Source organism: Dermacentor andersoni, chromosome 8 (assembly GCF_023375885.2).
Source record: "Dermacentor andersoni chromosome 8, qqDerAnde1_hic_scaffold, whole genome shotgun sequence".
Taxonomy (NCBI): Eukaryota; Metazoa; Arthropoda; class Arachnida; order Ixodida; family Ixodidae; genus Dermacentor; species Dermacentor andersoni.
Window position 1 is genome coordinate 70,670,132 of NC_092821.1, and position 27,146 is coordinate 70,697,277.

At 51.1% G+C, this 27,146-nt stretch overlaps 1 long non-coding RNA gene across 1 annotated transcript; it reads right to left on the reverse strand.

The window, feature by feature from the left end:
* Window positions 1–2,232: 2,232 nt before the first annotated feature.
* Window positions 2,233–14,381, reverse strand: LOC126538864 (uncharacterized). Its single transcript, XR_007601176.2, has 3 exons — window positions 13,459–14,381; window positions 12,221–12,326; window positions 2,233–6,258 (listed from the first exon to the last, which is right to left on the reverse strand). It is a non-coding gene; the product is annotated as an uncharacterized lncRNA (long non-coding RNA).
* Between the last annotated feature and the right edge of the window lie 12,765 nt (window positions 14,382–27,146).

Consider the following 27,146-nt stretch of genomic DNA (forward strand, 5'->3'; position numbering starts at 1 on the left):
GTAGTGTTTACCTCGCACCATAAGCGCCACCTAGACGACGACAGCAGTGCCCGACAGCGACTGTGACGGGCAAACAAGCGCCCAAATTGCCAGTGCACGCTCTTGTAGTGTTTACCTCGCACCATAAGCGCCACCTAGACGACGACAGCAGTGCCCGACAGCGACTGTGACGGGCAAACAAGCGCCCAAATTGCCAGTGCACACTCTTGTAGTGTTTACCTCGCACCATAAGCGCCACCCAGACGACGACAGCAGTGCCCGACAGCGACTGTGACGGGCAAACAAGCGCCCAAATTGCCAGTGCACGCTCTTGTAGTGTTTACCTCGCACCATAAGCGCCACCTAGACGACGACAGCAGTGCCCGACAGCGACTGTGACGGGCAAACAAGCGCCCAAATTGCCAGTGCACACTCTTGTAGTGTTTACCTCGCACCATAAGCGCCACCCAGACGACGACAGCAGTGCCCGACAGCGACTGTGACGGGCAAACAAGCGCCCAAATTGCCAGTGCGCGCTCTTGTAGTGTTTACCTCGCACCATAAGCGCCACCCAGACGACGACAGCAGTGCCCGACAGCGACTACAAGCGCCCAAATTGCCAGTGCACGCTCTTGTAGTGTTTACCTCGCACCATAAGCGCCACCTAGACGGCGACAGCAGTGCCCGACAACGACTGTAACGGACAAACAAGAGCCCAAATCGGCAGTGCGCGCTCTTGTAGTGTTTACCTCGCACCATAAGCGCCACCCAGACGACGACAGCAGTGCCCGACAACGACTGTAACGGACAAACAAGCGCCCAAATCGGCAGTGCGCGCTCTTGTAGTGTTTACCTCGCACCATAAGCGCCACCCAGACGACGACAGCAGTGCCCGACAGCGACTGTGACGGGCAAACAAGCGCCCAAATTGCCAGTGCACGCTCTTGTAGTGTTTACCTCGCACCATAAGCGCCACCTAGACGACGACAGCAGTGCCCGACAACGACTGTAACGGACAAACAAGCGCCCAAATCGGCAGTGCGCCCTCTTGTAGTGTTTACCTCGCACCATAAGCGCCACCCAGACGACGACAGCAGTGCCCGACAGCGACTGTGACGGGCAAACAAGCGCCCAAATTGCCAGTGCACGCTCTTGTAGTGTTTACCTCGCACCATAAGCGCCACCTAGACGACGACAGCAGTGCCCGACAACGACTGTAACGGACAAACAAGCGCCCAAATCGGCAGTGCGCGCTCTTGTAGTGTTTACCTCGCACCATAAGCGCCACCCAGACGACGACAGCAGTGCCCGACAGCGACTGTGACGGGCAAACAAGCGCCCAAATTGCCAGTGCACGCTCTTGTAGTGTTTACCTCGCACCATAAGCGCCACCTAGACGACGACAGCAGTGCCCGACAACGACTGTAACGGACAAACAAGCGCCCAAATCGGCAGTGCGCCCTCTTGTAGTGTTTACCTCGCACCATAAGCGCCACCCAGACGACGACAGCAGTGCCCGACAGCGACTGTGACGGGCAAATAAGCGCCCAAATTGCCAGTGCACGCTCTTGTACACACTAAACAAAAATAACGCGAAACGGGAGTAAACCGCTCGTCCTGTATCGCATTCCCGTTTCTGGGTTTTTTTTACTACGTACCAGTCGAGGTAAAAATTTACTACCATGCTGACCAAGTTTTTTGCATGTAGAAACGAGAGTAATTTTTTAATCTGTGGGAAGGTTTTTAGGGACGATAGTGCGACTATATTTTTACTCCCATCACGAAGTTCTAGCGGCTATTCCTGAGAGTTATTTTTCAAGCCCATTCGCGAGTTTCTTGGGTCTGATGTGAGAGTATTTTTTTACCTCCTTCATTAACTTTTCTCAGCTTTATCTGATAGTAATTTTTCAAGCCCATTCTGGAGTTTTTTGGAGGTGATGTGGGATTACTTTTTTACATCATTCATCCAGTTTTCTAGGCTATTCCTGGGAGTTATTTTCAGGCCTATTCTCGAGTTTGTTGGTACTGATGTCGGGGTATTTTCTTACCTCGTTATCAAGGTTTCGTAGCTCTACCTGAGAGAAATTTTCAAGCCCATTCTGTGGTTTCTTGGAGCTGATCTCGGAGTATTTTTTTACCTCATTCATCAGGTTTTCTCGGTTCTTTCCGAGAGTAATTCTTCAAGCGCGTTCTGGAGTTTCTTGGGCCTGATGTGGAAGTAGTTCGAAGACAATTGAAAGATTACAAGGATGATTTCATGGATCCCAAGCATGAGTGATTGTTTATTAGTTGTGACATGTTTCTCATAAAAAAGTCAGGCATGAGTTAATCATCACAAAACTATAGCCTTACAAAATGCTGTGATAAGCATAATAAATATTTGTACTAATACAAAGACCGGGGGCTGGTAACTGCCCATTAGATCTCTCATAGCAAAATAAAATACATCACAACACATTCAATGTGCAATCCCACTAAAGTACAGTGAAAAAAAAAATTAAATTATAGGGTTTTACGTGCCAAAACCACTTTCTGATTATGAGGCACGCCGTAGTGGAGGACTCCGGAAATTTCGACCACCTGGGGATCTTTAACGTGCACCTAAATCTAAGTACACGGGTGTTTTCGTATTTCGCCTCCATCGAAATGCGGCCGCCGCGGCCGGGATTCGATCCCGCGACCTCGTGCTCAGCAGCCTACAGTGAAAACAAGCAACATACAATATAAAACCTAACTGATAAATATACAGTCAGTACTAGAGACGGTCACATTAAACCCACTGAATATGCAGGTCATTCCTTCAAACAGGCAGTTGTCCAGAACATGGGTGTGCTGTGCATCCAATGGATTAGTATGAACATAACTATGCAACATAAAAATATTGCACTTAAGGCCAAATGGCATCTGCTGCTAACGGCTATTACTGCGCCAGACAAAATGAAACAACCATGTGGTAAATACAGCAAGCATTCGTACTATCACATTAGTGCCGGCCACTGCCCATCATATCTCTCACTGCAAAAGGAAAACTATCAACCCATTCACGATGTAGTGAAACTAAAGCACAGCGAAAACAAAATGACACACAATACAAACTCTAACTCACAAATACACAGGCAGTACTAGAGATGTTCACATTAGACACACTGAATATGCAGATCATTCCTTCAAACAGGCAGTTGTCCAGAACATGGGTCTGCAGTGCATTCAATGGATGATTATGGACAAAACTATGCAACATAAAAATATTGCACTTAAGGCCAAATGACATCTGCTGCTAACGGCCACTACTGCCTCAGACGAAATGAAACAACCATGTGGTAAATACAGCAAGCATTCGTACTATCACATTAGTGCCGGCAACTGCCCACCACATCTGTCACGGCAAAATAAAAACTATCACAACACATTCAAGATGTAGTGAAGCTAAGTCAGTAGTAGAGATGTTCACATTAGACCCACTGAATATGCAGATAATTTCTTCAAACAGGCAGTTGTCCACAACATGTGCGTGCAGTGCATTCAATGAATCATGAACAATACTATGCAACATAAAAACATTGCACTTAAGGGCAGCTAGCATCTGCTGCTAATGACCATTACTGCCCAGCGAAACATTAGTGTCGGCAACTGCCCACCATATCTTTCATTGCAAAAGAAAAACTATCACAACACATTCAAGATGTAGTGAAACTAAAGTACAGTGAAAATAAACCAGTGACACAATATACAAAATCTAACTCTTAAGTATTGCAACAAGCAAATGAGAGGGCACTAGAGATTATCATTAGACCCATCGATAGCATGCTGACCTTCAAACAGCTAGTTGCCCAAGACATGGGTGCACAGTGCAATGAATGGATAGTTAGGAAGAAAACTGCAACAACCATGAGCAACATGTTCTATAAACTTTCAAACTTTCTAAAAAATGACCTCACTCAGATAAGGAAAGTGGTGATTGCTAATACACACGACAAAACATATATGTGAAAACAGCCATTAACTGATACTAAAGCCCCTCCATACACGTTTCCGCCGACCAGGTTAAGTACCGCCAACCTACCCTCTTCCTCCACGTTCCTCTGCCACTCGCCCCCTTAGCTTCCGGCATCAAGCGGAACTTCCGTAGCTGCAGCTTCCTGTTCCGAGTGGAAGTAACGCTATGTTTTTCTTAACGTTGTTTACTTTCGCGTCGATGGAGAGGCTTTAATTGCACCAGCTGCGGTTTAAACTGTGAATGCGATTCCATCCAAGTACCACCGCCTATTGTAACCAGCGATCTGATCGTGTTCGCTGTTTCGCGTCAACCTGCGACGGGTTGTGCCACGAGACAACGTACAGTGGAATGTAGTGCCTGGGCGCTTGGAGACCACTGCCATTTTTCGTGCATTTAGAAAACAGCGACCGAGAATTACTACTTCAGCGGAATACAACAGCTTGTCGCCTTTGCATTCTTCTCATGGTGACTACCACAGCTCTGCTAAGCACGCGTGGGCATCTCACCATCGGCAGTCAAAGCGGAAATTCCCGCACCACAACTCCAGGAAGCGGTAACGACGGAACCGGAAACTTTGAAACTGGAAATGCTGGAACCGGATTTGATGTCAGGGGAAAAGGCGGCGTACAACAAAGGTTGTCGCTACTTAAGAAAGCGGCAGTGGCGCGTGGATGGAGGGGCTTCTTTAACTGATACCACCCCCCCTTGTGCTCAAAGAAAACGTATGCAGCCCTTTTTCCACACAAGAGGAACATGTTATACAACTGTATTGCAGTACTTATGGGTACAAGCCAGATGTCAATTTCGTTGCCTAAATATTGTAGTGCTTCTTAGATAGAATAAAAGGTAATTGAGTGTGTTGCCCTTGTCTTTTTCTAGGCATGCAGTTGTGATGGATGCCATATGCTTGTGTGACAAATTGAACATAGTGCTATAGGTACGACTACAAGGATGTATATTCGTAGCTGCCCTCAAACCCCTTCATGTTGCCAGTCAGCATATATGGTGTATCTTTGTATTGCTCATCTAACACTGTTTACACACAGAAGGCATGTCTGAATACCAAACCACCTTATTCTCCAGTTACTTTAAAGTGAATGCGTTGTGACAAAGTGTAATGTGAGAAGTCCATGATAAAGAAAAAAAAAATAAACAGCTAATTCAACTCCCCCCTGAATTACCAATTTCTGGGCCATTAAGTTTTGCATAATACACTTGTGGTGATTAACACAGAGCCATGTTGGCCTAACCCTAGTGGCACAGGACATCCTTCAAATTATCAGTTGGTACAGAATCACTGAGCATGCTGCTGGTGCTCTTGCCCCCGCTGAGAATACCTGTCGCAAACTAACACACATTTTGTTGCTAAAGGTCCATTACAGAGATACTAAAGAGAAACAATAAATGATTTTAGACTGATAAAACAATCTTTCAGAACTGTATTCATGAACATTGTGGCAATAAGCGGATTAATAGATGAGAAAATGAAGATTTAACTTTCAAGTTTTATGCAGTGCCCGCACATCAGTGTGGAGTCATACTTCAACTAAGTATATTCTTTGACACCTTTACAACAGAATTCATCAATATTGGCCAGTAGAACATTAGCTAGACCCGAACAGACACCGTCAAATTCCATATCACAGCGAGCTGGTGCAGGAATTATAAGGTGGTGGTGGCGACACCAGTTTTCGTTTTTGCAAGTTATCTGGCTTATCAAGCCAATTCTCTTAGAGGGAGTTGTTTTTTCGGTGTTGTAGAAAAATGATTTAATAACGCTCAAATAAATTTTCCCTTTCGTGTCCCTTTAAAGCAAGCACTGTGCTACATGGCTTGGGCAAGCTGCCAGCCACAGAACCCACGAGTGCTTTTGTTAGGCAAAATAATTTTTACAGAAACTTTCTTGAGGATATGCATCTGAAAATTTTTTTGCCTAGCAATAGTTCTAGTAAATATTGACTAAATCCAATGCTTTCACCTGCAGCTTTGTGTAGCTCAAATCCAGAAAGCAGTGCTCAATAAATGTCAAAACCCTGTGGGCGTTTTCGAGTAGATAACGTGGAAGACCCAGAACGAAGCGAAAAGGCAGGCCAGGCCTGCCAGCAGTGACGATGTCACAAACAATCGCTGCGCATCCATGTGTAGCGCCTCCCTTCAACCTCTTCTTTTGTAAAAGGAGCCTTAAGGAGGCCCCCCGCGAACTGAAAGCCTGAGTTGTTAGCATCCAGGCGCAGCCTCTTCAGCAGGCACTTTTCAACATATACACCGTCGCCGATGTCTACCTGTGAAACAATAGAACAAGCACAGATTAATTTTCTACACTTTTGATCAAGGAAAGGTTAGGAAATAGGGTAAGGTGTGCAAAAACGGAAGTAGCTGCTTCGTGTTGATATGGTTTAAAGAACAAAGTACTCTTACGTATACCATACGTGCGTTGTGCTGAGCTGTGTACTTTCACCTAAGACTAGAAAGTATTGGGAACTTCAATGCGAAAGAAAGACATTCATTTGCCTAGCTCTAAGCGAATGCGTTCCACCCCTTGGCACAGAATGAGATCTGGTGCTGTTCTAGCGATTAGCAGACATTGAAAGCTTCAAGCCTGATTTAGTATTAGGCCAAGGGTCAAGCTGTGCTCGATTATAGTCGGATACAACTTTAGAAAAACAGAGGCGTTTACTCCTCCGAGGCGGATGCACACGAGCATCCACTAATGGTTGCGCACTCTGAACTGATGTCACGCGCCGGACGGCCGGTGGCCCGCCGTCGGAGAAGATGGCCGCCCGGGCTTCGAACTAGGCCAAGTCGCGTCAGCTGTGTGCGTCAATGCCTCGTCACAGTGAATTCCCAAACAGTTTGTCATTGTCTATCATGCCGGAAATATTACTGCGAGCTTACGATGCGGCATCTGTGCTGCGTGCGTGTATTCTAAGCCGTGATCCGGCGAAGAAACATTGCAGCGAGCATTTGATGCTGCGCTATGCTTTGCCTGAAAACAGGATGTCTCGGTGACTGCTGCATACACACATCCTGCCTGTTTGTTCCATGTTTTTTATTTCGCTCCCGAGTGAAGTTAGGACAAGAAAAGTTTGCCAAAGTCTGGTGCCTGCTGTCAGCTGCGGGTGAGTTCGTGTACCGTGTCGCTGCATTTTCCGTCGGACGGGGTAAAGTGATGGAGCAAAACCATTCTGAGGAGAAATTAGAAAAGCGTGCGTGCGTGAAACAAACCTACGAGCGTCTCAACAGAAAATATTTGCAAAAGAAGCCTCCAATGCAAAGATTTGTCGCCGTCAACTTAGCGTGAATGATTGTTGTCAACAGTGAGATAGCCGAGCGTCTAACAGCGGTGTTCGAGCGTTGTGTATAGCACCGTCGATTGATTTCTTTCCACCAGTGCTCACCGCGCACGCAAGCTGTAGAATGCGTGCTGTGGCACAGTCACGCATAAGTTGTGTTGCCAGCGTTCCTGCTTCCATGCGTGTTTGCACTTACTCATATTTGTCCTTTTATTTTATATTAGCATTTGTTTTTGCTAGTTTTCTTTCAGCAAAGTCTTTACACATTTTCATTAGCCAATCTCATTCAAAGCACTAACTCTTGTACACTGCACAACTGGCCTCTTCCATCTCATTAAAACCTTTCTCGCTGGTGTACCTCGTCTTCTCAATCTGCCTACTCGCTGCGTTTTCTGTCCTTGTTTCTTGTGCTGTTGCTGCAATGTGACTAACCAACTTGCTCAAAACAAATTTTGATCGCCTATCAAAACAGAAAGGTTTAGAGATACATTTTCTTAAAAGCGTCATGTGGGTTGCACAGTAACTTTGCCTCTTACCTCTGTTCATGTTTATGCGTCAGTGCATGTGGCAGCTAGCCAGAAGTGCACATGAAAGGCTGCATATTGTGAAACACCTTGCTATGCTGTTGAATTTTTCATGCATGCAGTCTTAGTAAACAAACGGTTTCACTGCCTATCACATATGATGGTGAAAATTTTCAGCATGAATAACAATGTGCAGTGGGGTGTGATTTCTGTCTGACGCTTTCGCCGTTGCAAAGACATTATTCAGTGAATGGAGCCCAGCAAAGCAGTGCACTAAGAGCTTTTGCAACGTTCACCCTTTATTACTTCACAAATGACATTGTCTGAACCTGGCCGTTGATCGACATGCCGATGGCTTGTGAATTAAATAATTGCCTCAATAAAACACATTCAACTTCACTCAGCATTTTTTAGCACAATGCTAGCAGAGCTATTCAGGGTGAATAATTGTGCTTACATTGGTGTTACTTGCCCGGTCAGATAAACAAATACAACAATGGCTGCGGTATGACTGTGATTTGACATGCAGACTGCTAATGGTGCCTTTTGAGCGTGCCCTTGACTACTGCTATTAATAGCTACCCGCCTGGGTATATTGGGCCTAACTAAGCTAATGTTTGATAATTGTTCTCTTATTCGCATTACTTGCCTGGGCCAGGTAACCAAAATAAACAATGCCACCACATGAATGTGTGTTTGCATGCAAGCTGCCAACAGTGGCTGTCATTCTCCATTGATTGCTGCCATTTCACCAAAAGTGGCGACGGATTGACTGCGCTTTGACGTGCAGACTGCTAATGGTGCCTTTCAAGCGTGCCCTTGACTACTGCTATTAATAGCTACCCGACTGAGTATATTGGGCCTAGCTAAGCTAATGATGTTTGATAATTGTTGTCATATTCGCATTACTTGCCTAGGCCAGGTAACCAAAATAAACAATGCCACCACATGAATGTGTGTTTGCATGCAAGCTGCCAACAGTGGCTGTCATTCTCGCATTGATTGCTGCCGTTTCACCAACAGTGGTGACGGCTTGACTGGGCTTTGACGTGCAGACTGCTAAAGGTGCCTTTGAAGCGTGCCCTGATGACTGTTATTTCATCACAGGGCCCGTCATGCTCATAGGTGGCTGCCCAATAGAGTATTGGGCCTTCTGACATTGGCATTATTCATCTCAACGGTCTGGAAAAAACAGTAGGGGCAGCACAACTGCACGCAAAGCACAATGTGCTTTGGCGTGCAGGCTGCTAAGAGTGGCTGTCAATTTCATTCACGTTGACTACTGCTTTTTCGTGTGAAGCTGGACAGTGGATGCCCAAATGAGCATTTCGGACCCCACATAGTTATTCAGGATTAATAACTGCATTTGCATTCAGATTTTCCGGCATTTCAGCACGTTTCCATGCCAACGCTTATATTGAGCATGATCTGTGCAGGACGTTGCTTTTTCAAAATTGGGCTTCCATTAAAAGGAATATATCATCAAATGAACTGCTTATTTATTTGAGAGGCCACGGGAGAATGCTTGGCTGCTGTGCTTGACACACAGTACACCGCTTCAGTGATGGGAGATCCATTGTTGCGTTTGCCGAGGTATGTGTGGCTGGCAGGAGGTCTGGACCTCGCTTCACGCAGAGTCAGAGACGAGGAGAGTTTTCTCTGCGAATAATTCTTTATACAATGTTTACATGTTGTCGTCGTTATCAGGACAGAGACCAACAGAGCAGCTGCAAGCTGCTTAAATAACACCCCTCAGTCCAAAGATCCCCCAGACAGTCCCCAAGGACGAAACAAGGTCGAGAGAGAGAGGGTCCGGGCAGCCTCCGGTGTCCTAATGCCGCTCTCGGTGGCCGGCGCTTCCTTGAACCGCGCTGCGGCGTCGGGACGATTTGGCGGTCGGTCAGAATGGTGCGCCGGTCAAGTTTTATAGCCCGCATAGGACAAAGGGAACCAACTGCAAGGCACTGGGTCGAAACACAGCCCTCCTTTGGAAACTGTCCCCAACACAGCGGGAGTCGTTTGTGGTGCGGGCGCCGCCGGACAAACGAGGGGGAGGGGGGGTTGCATTGCTGCCGGGACGGGGAGGGGCCGAAAAGCAGTCCGTGATCCGGTGGCTGCTTCCGTCGTGGACGCCGTGCAGCCGCGAGAAAACCCGAGCCGTGCACGTAGTCGTGTCCGAAGCAGGCAGGCACCATGCAGGGATGAATGCTGCCTCCACGGTCGACAAACCATAGCACTGGCCTTCCGTCAGGCAAATCCCAGGGCACAAACATAACACCACATACGCTTCGAGAACTCGTTAGTGATCTTCTCGATCGTCGGTATCTCGTTGTGGTGAAAGAAATCGTGCACACGACCTCAGCGCACATGTGTCCTACTTCGTGCCGCTTCTTCTTTTCTCCACATTTTGTGGGCGTTTTCACGAGGGTGTCGACAGTTTGCCACCCGAAATATGCGAAGCTTTGACCTCCCTCCTCACCTTTAACCCGGTGCTTTCGCTGACACTGAGCATCTTGGGTTTGTAATGGTTGCGATAAATGCATTGTTTTATATAAGTACTTGTTCAGTAGCAACTGATTCATTTGAAGCTCGGAACAGGAGTAGTAAATTTGCCGTGTACATGTAAACAAGCACAAATGCCATGCAGAGTTGCTCTTTCTACTTTTGCCACTTGCAATGAAGCTAAAGAGCAGACGACGGGCAGCGTTGTGGAAGGCACGGGGTTATTTTTCTGTCGCGATCTGGCATGTGCTGTAGCACATGAGAGCTCTACTAATCCAGTCATCAAAGTCTTTATTTATACCGAGAATTGCGCGTTTCCGAAGCACGATTTTTTGAGCGGGATTATTTTAGTCGCGGAAGCAATCGGACGTCGCGCTTCAGTCATCTGGGCGGGGCCTCCCCTTTTTTCTAAAGTTGTATCCGACTATAGTGACGCACAAGTGCTCGAGAACTATTGAACAAGACGCAATTGTTTTCGATTTACTGACTGCACTTGGGTGTAAAGCTTTTGTCTGAGAAATGAATAAACCACATACACAAGCAGCATTTTCATAGTTAGCACAGTCTTTAATAGGTACTGATACCTTCAATTTAGAAAGCCCTGTATATTGGGCCTCATCAAACTAATTTCATAAAAGGTTTGGCAAGGTAGAAGCATAGAATTTTAGAGTCATTAGAAGACAGGTGAAATGAGTTATTTATTGCAATTACTACTCAAATTTAAAATTTAGACCACTCGTCCAGTTTGTACATGCCACATAAGCATGTAGATATCAAAAATGGGGATTAGAGAAAATCTTCCCTTGGAGGTTCATTATTGGAAGCAGTCATGCCCTCGAGGAGAAATAACTTCTTTTTCTGTAGGCAGAAATGAGGCTTGGGTATTTTGTTGACACATATATATGCCCATGCATATATGTTATCTCTGCTGTAAACCTTTTTTTCATGTATATGCAAGGTGTGTAACATCTCATTGTGCACAAAATCAAATCCATAAGAACCCGACAAGAAGCTAAACAAACAAGAGAGCAATCCCAGTGACAAGCCATGCTAAACCAACGAGGTAGCCATCCCAGTAACAACCCGTATCAAAAATTTTACTGACATGAATTCTGACCTTTGAAACATAACATGTGTATATGAATACTATCTACATTAGGGCAATGGGCAACTTTAAACAATGGCTACGCCAACATCAGAACTACGTGGATGAGAAAAGAGTGGCATCAAATGCTTTGGCAGAGCATGCAGCAATGACTAAACACAATAGTGACTGGATAGTGTCTAGCATAATCGGCCAGGAAAGAAATTGGAAGCCATGCCTGTACCCGGATTCCCTGGAGATGCAATCAACAGGACACACGTTTATCTGAAACCAAGGAGCCCACGCCCATCTTATGCTAAAACTTACTTAATTAAATATGCACTTCCACTTTTTTTTAGCCTTATTGTGAACAAGGCTTCCATATGGAAGCCAAAATGTATTGCTTTTAATGTTGTATTTGGTTGGTCTATGTCTTTCTTTGTCATGTTTCATACCGACCACACAGGCTTCTATGAAACTATTGATGATACAACTTTTGTGCGAAAGCATTGCTTAAGGCACTTTTGCCTAAACCATGTCTTTAGGCGGTACAACGCATTTTTCGAGACACGAAACCTCAATTCATGGTTCTTAAAAAGGCATTTTGGCTAGATTAATATAGTCTATATAGAGTATATAAGGCATAATTACTCAAGCGTCCAATTACATTTAACTCAGATGAGGCTACTTTAGGTAAACTCATTAAACTGAGGGCACTCCACCAAAACATAAAATTCATGATCAGCCACTAGAAATCCTGAAAATGGCAATACAGTAAAATGATTGCATATTACACAAATGTGTCCTACAACTCGAAAGGCAGCGCCAGTTTTGTACGCACCTTTGAGAAAGCACACAGATCACGTGCTTTATTGTCGTGCTGTCCAGCTTCCAGCAGTGCAGCAGGTTCCTGCTTGATGTAGGGATGCCTCCAGAATCCGCATAGCCTTCAAAAGTAAGAAATGTTTAATTTATTGTGTTGTGAACCTGGGAATTTGTGATTTACCAGTGTCATGTGGAATTGCAAAGAGAGCCTCACACAGCCAGCTGCATGAATTTGCGTCTGGTTGCACAAATGTCTCTTTGTTATATCTAAGGAGGTTACACTGATATTTTGTAACAAGCGAAGTTTCAGGAAGGAACGAAATCAGCAACAACAGGCTACCAGGACAATCAAAAACAAAACTCAAATATGCAGTAAAACGTGGCGCATTGGATTAAACAAAAATATTAAGCACATGAAAAGCATTCTGAAAGCTAGATCGCGATTTTGTAGCGATGCTATTCCTTTTCGTTATTCGTTAGTGGTTTGACCGTCGCCCCGGCCCGTGCTACGTACTGGAACAGCCGGCCGTTTGCGGTGGGCGACAAGAGTGGTATAGAATCGAGGGGTAAGTATCGCTACAAAATCGCAGTCCTTACTTTATTACGCACTGCCGTATAACCTACGATTGCAAGAGCTGGCATCCCGTTCGTAAGAATTGGTTGGTCTATGTCTTTCTTAAAGGCCGGTCTCTGAAATGTCTCGATTAAAAATAAACTTCGTTACTGTGATATCGGCCTATGTCGGGTCTGCAACATAGAAGACAAATACGCGAAGACACTCAAGAACATAAACAATACACAGGTTCTCGCGACGTGGTCATCCAAACCAAACTGTATACATAGAAAAATCTTCATACAAGCTTCTATCTGCTTAAGCGTCAAACATAGGAATCGTGTGCCAACGCGCGAAGCCCATGATACATCGACGGATACATTACACATGTACTGTACTTGCGGGAATGAATATATAACGAATAACTTCTTGCCAGAAAACTACCGAACGAACAGCAACTTTCAGTGTTTTCATAATTGTGCGCCCATTCAGGCATAGCAATCAAGGCGGGTAGCATATATTTTACAGCAGAATGCAAGTACGCTGTAACATCAGAGGAAGGCTTCGTGAAATTGTTTGCTAAATGTGCACAGCAAGACGGCCAACCTACGATCAGAAAGCGCGTTGCTCTAGCTAGTTACACAACGTTCATTACGTAAATCATAAGTTCAAGAATGCGCGCAAGGGCCAAACTTGCTTACCTTTCAAAAAGACTTGGCCAACGCTCCTTCGTCTCAAAGGTACCGAGGCACCGACGTTTTTCTGGCGCAAGCACTGTAGAACTTCCGATGAACTCCAGCTCCACAAAAGCACAACCTTCAACAGTCTTCCATACACTACGATTCGAAGCTCCAGTACCAGACTTTTCACGAGAGCGCGGGCAGGCAGCTCGGCAGAACAAAGGCAGCTCGGACGGGCGCTGTAGTAAGACACTCACTGTCGACACTGGTAGATCGCACGAAACACACGGCGAACTAACGGCGTTACACAAGTCCGGAGGGTTTGCGATGGTTACTGCACACGACAAGGAGCAGATTTTGTCTAGGCACTTCTAAAATATAACTCAAATACCGCCTTACTGCAAGGTGCATTCACTACAACCAACGTGGTATGTCGACCAAACAAATACTGCAGTGGCGCCACTCTACGGTTTTTAGAAAAATGTATCGTAAATGAGAAAATTACGTGTTTTTTCCTAACAACAATCGGTAGGGACACTTTAACAAATTTCTTGGGTCAAAAAGTGTTAACTTTGTATAAATATGCACTTTTTTATACGATGTTTAAGAAAATGTACTGTATATATTAAAAAAAAAAAAATGAAGCGGATGTCGCCTTCAAGATTCGCAACCGCTTCAGTGGCATGCAGTTTACAAAAGCACGGCCTTCGAAATCGGACTTTGTCGCTCAAACGAAGCCGCAGCAGGGAGGAGGGCAGGCATTTAGGCCCCAATTGTTGGGTTTACAGTGCCTAGGTAGGCTTCCTTATTTATAAAGAATATACAGGGACTTACGCCGAACCATGAGCGAGCTTTAAGCAGGGGACACACGGTACGATTTGGCGTCCGATCCAACGTGCGTGTATCCGAACGGTCGAGCGGCGCGTAAGCTCCGCCCAGGTCCAGCCCCCCCCCCCCCCCCCCCCCCCCCCCGCTTGAGTACATATTCACGGCGAGAAACGCAATATAAACAACTCTGCACAACACTGCTTCGCTTTACGTGAACACTGTCAATAAAATTATGCCCCTGCAAATGACAGAACACTTCACGACGGCGCGTTGTCCACTGACGGCTCCGGTGACAGCCAGCGATACGGCCGGCAGGCATAGCTAGGCGGACGCTGCGGCCGACGGCGCTTGATTCAGCCCGAGCTCGATGAAGAGGGCTTATTTTTGCCAAAACAATTAACGCTGTGCACTTAGGTAGCCCGTAATTAAATACAATTGGTTTACTCGACGCAGTCGTTGCGAAGGGCAAACGTGCAAGCGAAGCGAGCAGCCTCGCTCAGACGGTCGGTGTGTGCTGTTTGCCCACGGAAAGGCCCTCGCGTCGCGGCTCCCGATTTCGACGGTAGCTTAGTGCTAGTGTACTAGGCGCTGTTTTGCATAATAAGCACACGTTCGAGATAACTTTATTGAACTGGTAACTATTTCGTGTCGGCAACAAACTGCAGCAGGCAAGGAAAAAAAAAGACGGCGAGAAACCGGCCTGCCAGCGCCGCCTCCGTGGAGGGAACGTCAGAGAACGTCACATTAGCTGCGGCCAAACGACGGTGCGGTCAGTGCGGTTGTCGGACACATCAGACGATGAAAATTTGCCCGGTTTGTCGCACGCCGGACGTCCGATCCGGCGGTTCGGCACGGCAAAACACCTCGATTCCGGCTGCCGTTCAGGCGCGTCGGACGCCGGATCGGACACCGAATCGGGCCGTGTGTCTCCCGCTTTAGCTGGCGAACACGAGCCCATCAGCGCGCCGTCCGTGCAGCTCCGTCTGCTTGCAATAGTGGATGGCCTACGGGCTTCTTTGACGCCTACTGAGCACAAATTCATGATCACCGCTCGTATACACGCTTCCTACAGCGCTAGCTGTCGTGTTTACGAGATTATATGCCCTCATCTTGAATTGGTGAGACCGCTCGACATGATCGCATCTATTTCTAGTGCGTGAGGCTTTCCATTGACTGTCACTACAACTTACCAACGTTTTGTTTATTTTGTGCTACAGTGGGTCGTGACGATTCCGTTCACAGCTTCAAAGTGGACAAGAGACAGTCGTTTTCTAGCTCGTAGAAGCATGAAAAAGTGGGCTTGTGCTTGGCAATGAACTTTGACCGACACGCTTGCTTCCGGCCGGAGCAGCAGACGCGACAACTCGCCGTTTGTAGGCTGCCGGCCGATGGCGGTATCCCTCGCGAACGGCAAGATATTTACCTGCCGTAGAGAGGATCGGTCGAGGAACGATTCTTGAGGCGATTTTTGTCGCTGAATGCGAGCATGGCCACGCCGGTTCGCCGTGCAGAGCGGAATCGGAACATTATTTTTCGATGAGTTCGCACTGACGCAATGCAGTCGATTGGCTCGTCGGTCGTGCAACGGGCGGCGCGCCGGCAGGAAGCCGCGTCCACTTGAGGCACCTCTTACGCGACGTACATACGTTCCAAGTTTCCAACGTTCTGCCGTTCCGCTGGTGGATGCACCGCCACGGCATCGATCTTTGCTATTTCTGCCGCGGCCGTGCCTGTCGCCGAGCATAGGCTTAACTGGATTGGGCGGAGCTTGCAATGATCGAGACCTTAGGGAGTAAAGTGGTAGTATTTAATCACGTGATCTTCAGGTTGGTTCCAGATCACGTGGTTTTAAACTCTCAATAGATGGTTTTTGGTCACGTGATTTAAAACTCCGTACGTCGTAAAGCCGGCTCATGACATCCTTTTACTACGTTTCTCAGAGATGGTAGTAAAACGATGTAATGTAACGCATTTTACTGCCTCATGCCAGAGTAATTTTCTGGTGCAAGGTAGTCTTCAAAGCTCATGAGCCGCAAAAACCCCAATGTCGGCTAACTTTTGTTTACAGTGTAGTGTTTACCTCGCACCATAAGCGCAACCTAGACGACGACAGCAGTGCCCGACAACGACTGTAACGGACAAACAAGCGCCCAAATCGGCAGTGCGCGCTCTTGTAGTGTTTACCTCGCACCATAAGCGCCACCCAGACGACGACAGCAGTGCCCGACAGCGACTGTGACGGGCAAACAAGCGCCCAAATCGGCAGTGCGCGCTCTTGTAGTGTTTATCTCGCACCATAAGCGCCACCCAGACGACGACAGCAGTGCCCGACAACGACTGTCACGGGCAGACAAGCGCCCAAATTGGCAGTGCGCGCTCTTGTAGTGTTTACCTCGCATCATAAGCGCCACCCAGACGACGACAGCAGTACCCGACAACGACTGTCACGGGCAGACAAGCGCCCAAATTGGCAGTGCGCGCTCTTGTAGTGTTTCCCTCGCACCATAAGCGCCACCCAGACGACGACAGCAGTGCCCGACAACGACTGTGACGGACAAACAAGCGCCCAAATTGGCAGTGCGCGCTCTTGTAGTGTTTCCCTCGCACCATAAGCGCCACCCAGACGACGACAGCAGTGCCCGACAACGACTGTAACGGACAAACAAGCGCCCAAATCGGCAGTGCGCGCTCTTGTAGTGTTTACCTCGCACCATAAGCGCCACCCAGACGACGACAGCAGTGCCCGACAGCGACTGTGACGGGCAAACAAGCGCCCAAATCGGCAGTGCGCGCTCTTGTAGTGTTTATCTCGCACCATAAGCGCCACCCAGACGACGACAGCAGTGCCCGACAACGACTGTCACGGGCAGACAAGCGCCCAAATTGGCAGTGCGCGCTCTTGTAGTGTTTACCTCGCATCATAAGCGCCACCCAGACGACGACAGCAGTACCCGACAACGACTGTCACGGGCAGACAAGCGCCCAAATTGGCAGTGCGCGCTCTTGTAGTGTTTCCCTCGCACCATAAGCGCCACCCAGACGACGACAGCAGTGCCCGACAACGACTGTGACGGACAAACAAGCGCCCAAATTGGCAGTGCGCGCTCTTGTAGTGTTTCCCTCGCACCATAAGCGCCACCCAGACGACGACAGCAGTGCCCGACAACGACTGTAACGGACAAACAAGCGCCCAAATCGGCAGTGCGCGCTCTTGTAGTGTTTACCTCGCACCATAAGCGCCACCCAGACGACGACAGCAGTGCCCGACAATGACTGTAACGGACAAACAAGCGCCCAAATCGGCAGTGCGCGCTCTTGTAGTGTTTACCTCGCACCATAAGCGCCACCCAGACGACGACAGCAGTGCCCGACAGCGACTGTGACGGGCAAACAAGCGCCCAAATTGCCAGTGCACACTCTTGTAGTGTTTACCTCGCACCATAAGCGCCACCCAGACGACGACAGCAGTGCCCGACAACGACTGTAACGGACAAACAAGCGCCCAAATCGGCAGTGCGCGCTCTTGTAGTGTTTACCTCGCACCATAAGCGCCACCCAGACGACGACAGCAGTGCCCGACAACGACTGTAACGGACAAACAAGCGCCCAAATCGGCAGTGCGCGCTCTTGTAGTGTTTACCTCGCACCATAAGCGCCACCCAGACGACGACAGGAGTGCCCGACAACGACTGTAACGGACAAACAAGCGCCCAAATCGGCAGTGCGCGCTCTTGTAGTGTTTACCTCGCACCATAAGCGCCACCTAGACGACGACAGCAGTGCCCGACAACGACTGTAACGGACAAACAAGCGCCCAAATCGGCAGTGCGCGCTCTTGTAGTGTTTACCTCGCACCATAAGCGCCACCCAGACGACGACAGCAGTGCCCGACAGCGACTGTGACGGGCAAACAAGCGCCCAAATTGCCAGTGCACACTCTTGTAGTGTTTACCTCGCATCATAAGCGCCACCTAGACGACGACAGCAGTGCCCGACAACGACTGTAACGGACAAACAAGCGCCCAAATCGGCAGTGCGCGCTCTTGTAGTGTTTACCTCGCACCATAAGCGCCACCCAGACGACGACAGCAGTGCCCGACAGCGACTGTCACGGGCAGACAAGCGCCCAAATTGGCAGTGCGCGCTCTTGTAGTGTTTACCTCGCACCATAAGCGCCACCCAGACGACGACAGCAGTGCCCGACAGCGACTGTGACGGGCAAATAAGCGCCCAAATTGCCAGTGCACGCTCTTGTAGTGTTTACCTCGCACCATAAGCGCCACCTAGACGACGACAGCAGTGCCCGACAACGACTGTAACGGACAAACAAGCGCCCAAATCGGCAGTGCGCGCTCTTGTAGTGTTTACCTCGCACCATAAGCGCCACCCAGACGACGACAGCAGTGCCCGACAGCGACTGTCACGGGCAGACAAGCGCCCAAATTGGCAGTGCGCGCTCTTGTAGTGTTTACCTCGCATCATAAGCGCCACCCAGACGACGACAGCAGTGCCCGACAACGACTGTCACGGGCAGACAAGCGCCCAAATTGGCAGTGCGCGCTCTTGTAGTGTTTCCCTCGCACCATAAGCGCCACCCAGACGACGACAGCAGTGCCCGACAGCGACTGTGACGGGCAAATAAGCGCCCAAATTGCCAGTGCACGCTCTTGTAATGTTTCCCTCGCACCATAAGCGCCACCTAGACGACGACAGCAGTGCCCGACAACGACTGTAACGGACAAACAAGCGCCCAAATCGGCAGTGCGCGCTCTTGTAGTGTTTATCTCGCACCATAAGCGCCACCCAGACGACGACAGCAGTGCCCGACAACGACTGTCACGGGCAGACAAGCGCCCAAATTGGCAGTGCGCGCTCTTGGAGTGTTTACCTCGCATCATAAGCGCCACCCAGACGACGACAGAAGTGCCCGACAACGACTGTCACGGGCAGACAAGCGCCCAAATTGGCAGTGCGCGCTCTTGTAGTGTTTCCCTCGCACCATAAGCGCCACCCAGACGACGACAGCAGTGCCCGACAACGACTGTGACGGACAAACAAGCGCCCAAATTGGCAGTGCGCGCTCTTGTAGTGTTTCCCACGCACCATAAGCGCCATCCAGACGACGACAGCAGTGCCCGACAACGACTGTCACGGAGAAACAAGCGCCCAAATTGGCGATGCGCGCTCTTGCAGTGTTTCCTTCGCACCATAAGCTCCACCCAGACGACGACAGCAGTGCCCGACAACGACTGTGACGGGCAAACAAGCGCCCAAATCGGCAGTGCGCGCTCTTGTAGTGTTTACCTCGCACCATAAGCGCCACCCAGACGACGACAGCAGTGCCCGACAGCGACTGTGACGGGCAAACAAGCGCCCAAATTGCCAGTGCACACTCTTGTAGTGTTTACCTCGCACCATAAGCGCCACCCAGACGACGACAGCAGTGCCCGACAACGACTGTGACAGACAAACAAGTGCCCAAATTGGCAGTGCGCGCTCTTGTAGTGTTTCCCTCGCACCATAAGCGCCACCCAGACGACGGCAGCAGTGCCCGACAACGACTTTGACGGACAAACAAGCGGCCTAATTGGCAGTGCGCGCTCTTGTAGTGTTTCCCTCGCACCATAAGCGCCACCCAGACGACGGCAGCAGTGCCCGACAACGACTGTGACGGACAAACAAGCGCCCAAATTGGCAGTGCGCGCTCTTGTAGTGTTTCCCTCGCACCATAAGCGCCACCTAGACGACGGCAGCAGTGCCCGACAACGACTGTGAAGGACAAACAAGCGCCCAAATTGGCAGTGCGCGCTCTTGTAGCGTTTCCCTCGCACCATAAGCGCCACCCAGACGACGGCAGCAGTGCCCGACAACGACTGTGACGGACAAACAAGCGCCCAAATTGGCAGTGCGCGCTCTTGTAGTGTTTACCTCGCACCATAAGCGCCACCCAGACGACGGCAGCAGTGCCCGACAACGACTGTGACGGACAAACAAGCGCCCAAATTGGCAGTGCGCGCTCTTGTAGTGTTTACCTCGCGTCATAAGCGCCACCCAGACGACGACAGCAGTGCCCGACAACGACTGTGACGGACAAACAAGCGCCCAAATTGGCAGTGCGCGCTCTTGTAGTGTTTCCCTCGCACCATAAGCGCCACCCAGACGACGACAGCAGTGCCCGACAACGACTGTGACGGACAAACAAGCGCCCAAATTGGCAGTGCGCGCTCTTCTAGTGTTTCCCTCGCACCATAAGCGCCACCCAGACGACGACAGCAATGCCCGACAACGAGTGTGACGGGCAAACAAGTGCCCGAATTGGCAGTGCGCGCTCTTGTAGTGTTTCCCTCGCACCATAAGCGCCACCCAGACGACGACAGCAGTGCCCGACAACAACTGTGACGGACAAACAAGCGCCCAAATCGGCAGTGCGCGCTCTTGTAGTGTTTCCCTCGCACCATAAGCGCCACCCAGACGACGACATCAGTGCCCGACAATGGCTGTGACGGACAAATAAGCGCCCAAATCGGCAGTGCGCGCTCTTGTAGTGTTTCCCTCGCACCATAAGCGCCACCCAGACGACGACAGCAATGCCCGACAACGAGTGTGACGGGCAAACAAGTGCCTAAATTGGCAGTGCGCGCTCTTGTAGTGTTTCCCTCGCACCATAAGCGCCACCCAGACGACGACAGCAATGCCCGACAACGAGTGTGACGGGCAAACAAGTGCCCAAATTGGCAGTGCGCGCTCTTGTAGTGTTTCCCTCGCACCATAAGCGCCACCCAGACGACGACAGCAATGCCCGACAACGAGTGTGACGGGCAAACAAGTGCCTAAATTGGCAGTGCGCGCTCTTGTAGTGTTTCCCTCGCACCATAAGCGCCATCCAGACGACGACAGCAGTGCCCGACAACGACTGTGACGGACAAAGAAGCGCCCAAATTGGCAGTGCGCACTCTTGTAGTGTTTCCCTCGCACCATAAGCGCCACCCAGACGACGACATCAGTGCCCGACAATGGCTGTGACGGACAAATAAGCGCCCAAATCGGCAGTGCGCGCTCTTGTAGTGTTTCCCTCGCACCATAAGCGCCACCCAGACGACGACAGCAATGCCCGACAACGAGTGTGACGGGCAAACAAGTGCCCAAATTGGCAGTGCGCGCTCTTGTAGTGTTTCCCTCGCACCATAAGCGCCATCCAGACGACGACAGCAGTGCCCGACAACGACTGTGACGGACAAAGAAGCGCCCAAATGGGCAGTGCGCACTCTTGTAGTGTTTCCCTCGCGCCATAAGCGCCACCCAGACGACGACAGCAGTGCCCGACAACGACTGTGACGGACAAACAAGCGCCCAAATTGGCAGTGCGCGCTCTTGTAGTGTTTCCCTCGCACCATAAGCGCCACCCAGACGACGACAGCAGTGCCCGACAACGACTGTGACGGACAAACAAGCGCCCAAATTGGCAGTGCGCGCTCTTCTAGTGTTTCCCTCGCACCATAAGCGCCACCCAGACGACGACAGCAATGCCCGACAACGAGTGTGACGGGCAAACAAGTGCCCGAATTGGCAGTGCGCGCTCTTGTAGTGTTTCCCTCGCACCATAAGCGCCACCCAGACGACGACAGCAGTGCCCGACAACAACTGTGACGGACAAACAAGCGCCCAAATCGGCAGTGCGCGCTCTTGTAGTGTTTCCCTCGCACCATAAGCGCCACCCAGACGACGACATCAGTGCCCGACAATGGCTGTGACGGACAAATAAGCGCCCAAATCGGCAGTGCGCGCTCTTGTAGTGTTTCCCTCGCACCATAAGCGCCACCCAGACGACGACAGCAATGCCCGACAACGAGTGTGACGGGCAAACAAGTGCCTAAATTGGCAGTGCGCGCTCTTGTAGTGTTTCCCTCGCACCATAAGCGCCACCCAGACGACGACAGCAATGCCCGACAACGAGTGTGACGGGCAAACAAGTGCCCAAATTGGCAGTGCGCGCTCTTGTAGTGTTTCCCTCGCACCATAAGCGCCACCCAGACGACGACAGCAATGCCCGACAACGAGTGTGACGGGCAAACAAGTGCCTAAATTGGCAGTGCGCGCTCTTGTAGTGTTTCCCTCGCACCATAAGCGCCATCCAGACGACGACAGCAGTGCCCGACAACGACTGTGACGGACAAAGAAGCGCCCAAATTGGCAGTGCGCACTCTTGTAGTGTTTCCCTCGCACCATAAGCGCCACCCAGACGACGACATCAGTGCCCGACAATGGCTGTGACGGACAAATAAGCGCCCAAATCGGCAGTGCGCGCTCTTGTAGTGTTTCCCTCGCACCATAAGCGCCACCCAGACGACGACAGCAATGCCCGACAACGAGTGTGACGGGCAAACAAGTGCCCAAATTGGCAGTGCGCGCTCTTGTAGTGTTTCCCTCGCACCATAAGCGCCATCCAGACGACGACAGCAGTGCCCGACAACGACTGTGACGGACAAAGAAGCGCCCAAATGGGCAGTGCGCACTCTTGTAGTGTTTCCCTCGCGCCATAAGCGCCATCCAGACGACGACAGCAGTGCCCGACAACGACTGTGACGGACAAACAAGCGCCCAAATTGGCAGTGCGCGCTCTTGTAGTGTTTACCTCGCATCATAAGCGCCACCCAGACGACGACAGCAGTGCCCGACAACGACTGTCACGGGCAAACAAGCGCCCAAATTGGCAGTGCGCGCTCTTGTAGTGTTTCCCTCGTACCATAAGCGCCACCCAGACGACGACAGCAGTGCCCGACAACGACTGTGACGGACAAACAAGCGCCCAAATTGGCAGTGCGCGCTCTTGTAGTGTTTCCCTCGCACCATAAGCGCCACCCAGACGACGGCAGCAGTGCCCGACAACGACTGTGACGGACAAACAAGCGCCCAAATTGGCAGTGCGCGATCTTGTAGTGTTTACCTTGCATCATAAGCGCCACCCAGACGACGACAGCAGTGCCCGACAACGACTGTGACGGACAAACAAGCGCCCAAATTGGCAGTGCGCGCTCTTGTAGTCTTTCCCTCGCATCATAAGCGCCACCCAGACGACGACAGCAGTGCCCGACAATGGCTGTGACGGACAAACAAGCGCCCAAATCGGCAGTGCGCGCTCTTGTAGTGTTTCCCTCGCACCATAAGCGCCACCCAGACGACGACAGCAATGCCCGACAACGAATGTGACGGGCAAACAAGTGCCCAAATTGGCAGTGCGCGCTCTTGTAGTGTTTCCCTCGCACCATAAGCGCCATCCAGACGACGACAGCAGTGCCCGACAACGACTGTGATGGACAAAGAAGCGCCCAAATGGGCAGTGCGCACTCTTGTAGTGTTTCCCTCGCACCATAAGCGCCATCCAGACGACGACAGCAGTGCCCGACAACGACTGTGACGGACAAACAAGCGCCCAAATTGGCAGTGCGCGCTCTTGTAGTGTTTCCCTCGCACCATAAGCGCCATCCAGACGACGATAGCAGTGCCCGACAACGACTGTGACGGACAAACAAGCGCCCAAATTGGCAGTGCGCGCTCTTGTAGTGTTTACCTCGCATCATAAGCGCCACCCAGACGACGACAGCAGTGCCCGACAACGACTGTCACGGGCAAACAAGCGCCCAAATTGGCAGTGCGCGCTCTTGTAGTGTTTCCCTCGCACCATAAGCGCCACCCAGACGACGACAGCAGTGCCCGACAACGACTGTGACGGACAAACAAGCGCCCAAATTGGCAGTGCGCGCTCTTGTAGTGTTTCCCTCGCACCATAAGCGCCACCCAGACTACGGCAGCAGTGCCCGACAACGACTGTGACGGACAAAGAAGCGCCCAAATTGGCAGTGCGCACTCTTGTAGTGTTTCCCTCGCACCATAAGCGCCATCCAGACGACGACAGCAGTGGCCGACAACGACTTTGACGGACAAACAAGCGGCCTAATTGGCAGTGCGCGCTCTTGTAGTGTTTCCCTCGCACCATAAGCGCCACCCAGACGACGGCAGCAGTGCCCGACAACGACTGTGACGGACAAACAAGCGCCCAAATTGGCAGTGCGCGCTCTTGTAGTGTTTCCCTCGCACCATAAGCGCCACCTAGACGACGGCAGCAGTGCCCGACAACCACTGTGAAGGACAAACAAGCGCCCAAATTGGCAGTGCGCGCTCTTGTAGCGTTTCCCTCGCACCATAAGCGCCACCCAGACGACGGCAGCAGTGCCCGACAACGACTGTGACGGACAAACAAGCGCCCAAATTGGCAGTGCGCGCTCTTGTAGTGTTTACCTCGCACCATAAGCGCCACCCAGACGACGGCAGCAGTGCCCGACAACGACTGTGACGGACAAACAAGCGCCCAAATTGGCAGTGCGCGCTCTTGTAGTGTTTACCTCGCATCATAAGCGCCACCCAGACGACGACAGCAGTGCCCGACAACGACTGTGACGGACAAACAAGCGCCCAAATTGGCAGTGCGCGCTCTTGTAGTGTTTCCCTCGCACCATAAGCGCCACCCAGACGACGACAGCAGTGCCCGACAACGACTGTGACGGACAAACAAGCGCCCAAATTGGCAGTGCGCGCTCTTGTAGTGTTTCCCTCGCACCATAAGCGCCACCCAGACGACGACAGCAATGCCCGACAACGAGTGTGACGGGCAAACAAGTGCCCAAATTGGCAGTGCGCGCTCTTGTAGTGTTTCCCTCGCACCATAAGCGCCACCCAGACGACGACAGCAGTGCCCGACAACAACTGTGACGGACAAACAAGCGCCCAAATCGGCAGTGCGCGCTCTTGTAGTGTTTCCCTCGCACCATAAGCGCCACCCAGACGACGACATCAGTGCCCGACAATGGCTGTGACGGACAAATAAGCGCCCAAATCGGCAGTGCGCGCTCTTGTAGTGTTTCCCTCGCACCATAAGCGCCACCCAGACGACGACAGCAATGCCCGACAACGACTGTGACGGACAAAGAAGTGCCCAAATTGGCAGTGCGCGCTCTTGTAGTGTTTCCCTCGCACCATAAGCGCCACCCAGACGACGACAGCAATGCCCGACAACGAGTGTGACGGGCAAACAAGTGCCCAAATTGGCAGTGCGCGCTCTTGTAGTGTTTCCCTCGCACCATAAGCGCCATCCAGACGACGACAGCAGTGCCCGACAACGACTGTGACGGACAAAGAAGCGCCCAAATTGGCAGTGCGCACTCTTGTAGTGTTTCCCTCGCACCATAAGCGCCACCCAGACGACGACATCAGTGCCCGACAATGGCTGTGACGGACAAATAAGCGCCCAAATCGGCAGTGCGCGCTCTTGTAGTGTTTCCCTCGCACCATAAGCGCCACCCAGACGACGACAGCAATGCCCGACAACGAGTGTGACGGGCAAACAAGTGCCCAAATTGGCAGTGCGCGCTCTTGTAGTGTTTCCCTCGCACCATAAGCGCCATCCAGACGACGACAGCAGTGCCCGACAACGACTGTGACGGACAAAGAAGCGCCCAAATGGGCAGTGCGCACTCTTGTAGTGTTTCCCTCGCACCATAAGCGCCATCCAGACGACGACAGCAGTGCCCGACAACGACTGTGACGGACAAACAAGCGCCCAAATTGGCAGTGCGCGCTCTTGTAGTGTTTACCTCGCATCATAAGCGCCACCCAGACGACGACAGCAGTGCCCGACAACGACTGTCACGGGCAAACAAGCGCCCAAATTGGCAGTGCGCGCTCTTGTAGTGTTTCCCTCGCACCATAAGCGCCACCCAGACGACGACAGCAGTGCCCGACAACGACTGTGACGGACAAACAAGCGCCCAAATTGGCAGTGCGCGCTCTTGTAGTGTTTCCCTCGCACCATAAGCCCCACCCAGACGACGGCAGCAGTGCCCGAAAACGACTGTGACGGACAAACAAGCGCCCAAATTGGCAGTGCGCGATCTTGTAGTGTTTACCTTGCATCATAAGCGCCACCCAGACGACGACAGCAGTGCCCGACAACGACTGTGACGGACAAACAAGCGCCCAAATTATCAGTGCGCGCTCTTGTAGTCTTTCCCTCGCACCATAAGCGCCACCCAGACGACGACAGCAGTGCCCGACAATGGCTGTGACGGACAAACAAGCGCCCAAATCGGCAGTGCGCGCTCTCGTAGTGTTTCCCTCGCACCATAAGCGCCACCCAGACGACGACAGCAATGCCCGACAACGAGTGTGACGGGCAAACAAGTGCCCAAATTGGCAGTGCGCGCTCTTGCAGTGTTTCCCTCGCACCATAAGCGCCATCCAGACGACGACAGCAGTGCCCGACAACGACTGTGATGGACAAAGAAGCGCTCAAATTGGCAGTGCGCACTCTTGTAGTGTTTCCCTCGCACCATAAGCGCCATCCAGACGACGACAGCAGTGCCCGACAACGACTGTGACGGACAAACAAGCGCCCAAATTGGCAGTGCGCGCTCTTGTAGTGTTTCCCTCGCACCATAAGCGCCATCCAGACGACGATAGCAGTGCCCGACAACGACTGTGACGGACAAACAAGCGCCCAAATTGGCAGTGCGCGCTCTTGTAGTGTTTACCTCGCATCATAAGCGCCACCCAGACGACGACAGCAGTGCCCGACAACGACTGTCACGGGCAAACAAGCGCCCAAATTGGCAGTGCGCGCTCTTGTAGTGTTTCCCTCGCACCATAAGCGCCACCCAGACGACGACAGCAGTGCCCGACAACGACTGTGACGGACAAACAAGCGCCCAAATTGGCAGTGCGCGCTCTTGTAGTGTTTCCCTCGCACCATAAGCGCCACCCAGACTACGGCAGCAGTGCCCGACAACGACTGTGACGGACAAAGAAGCGCCCAAATTGGCAGTGCGCAC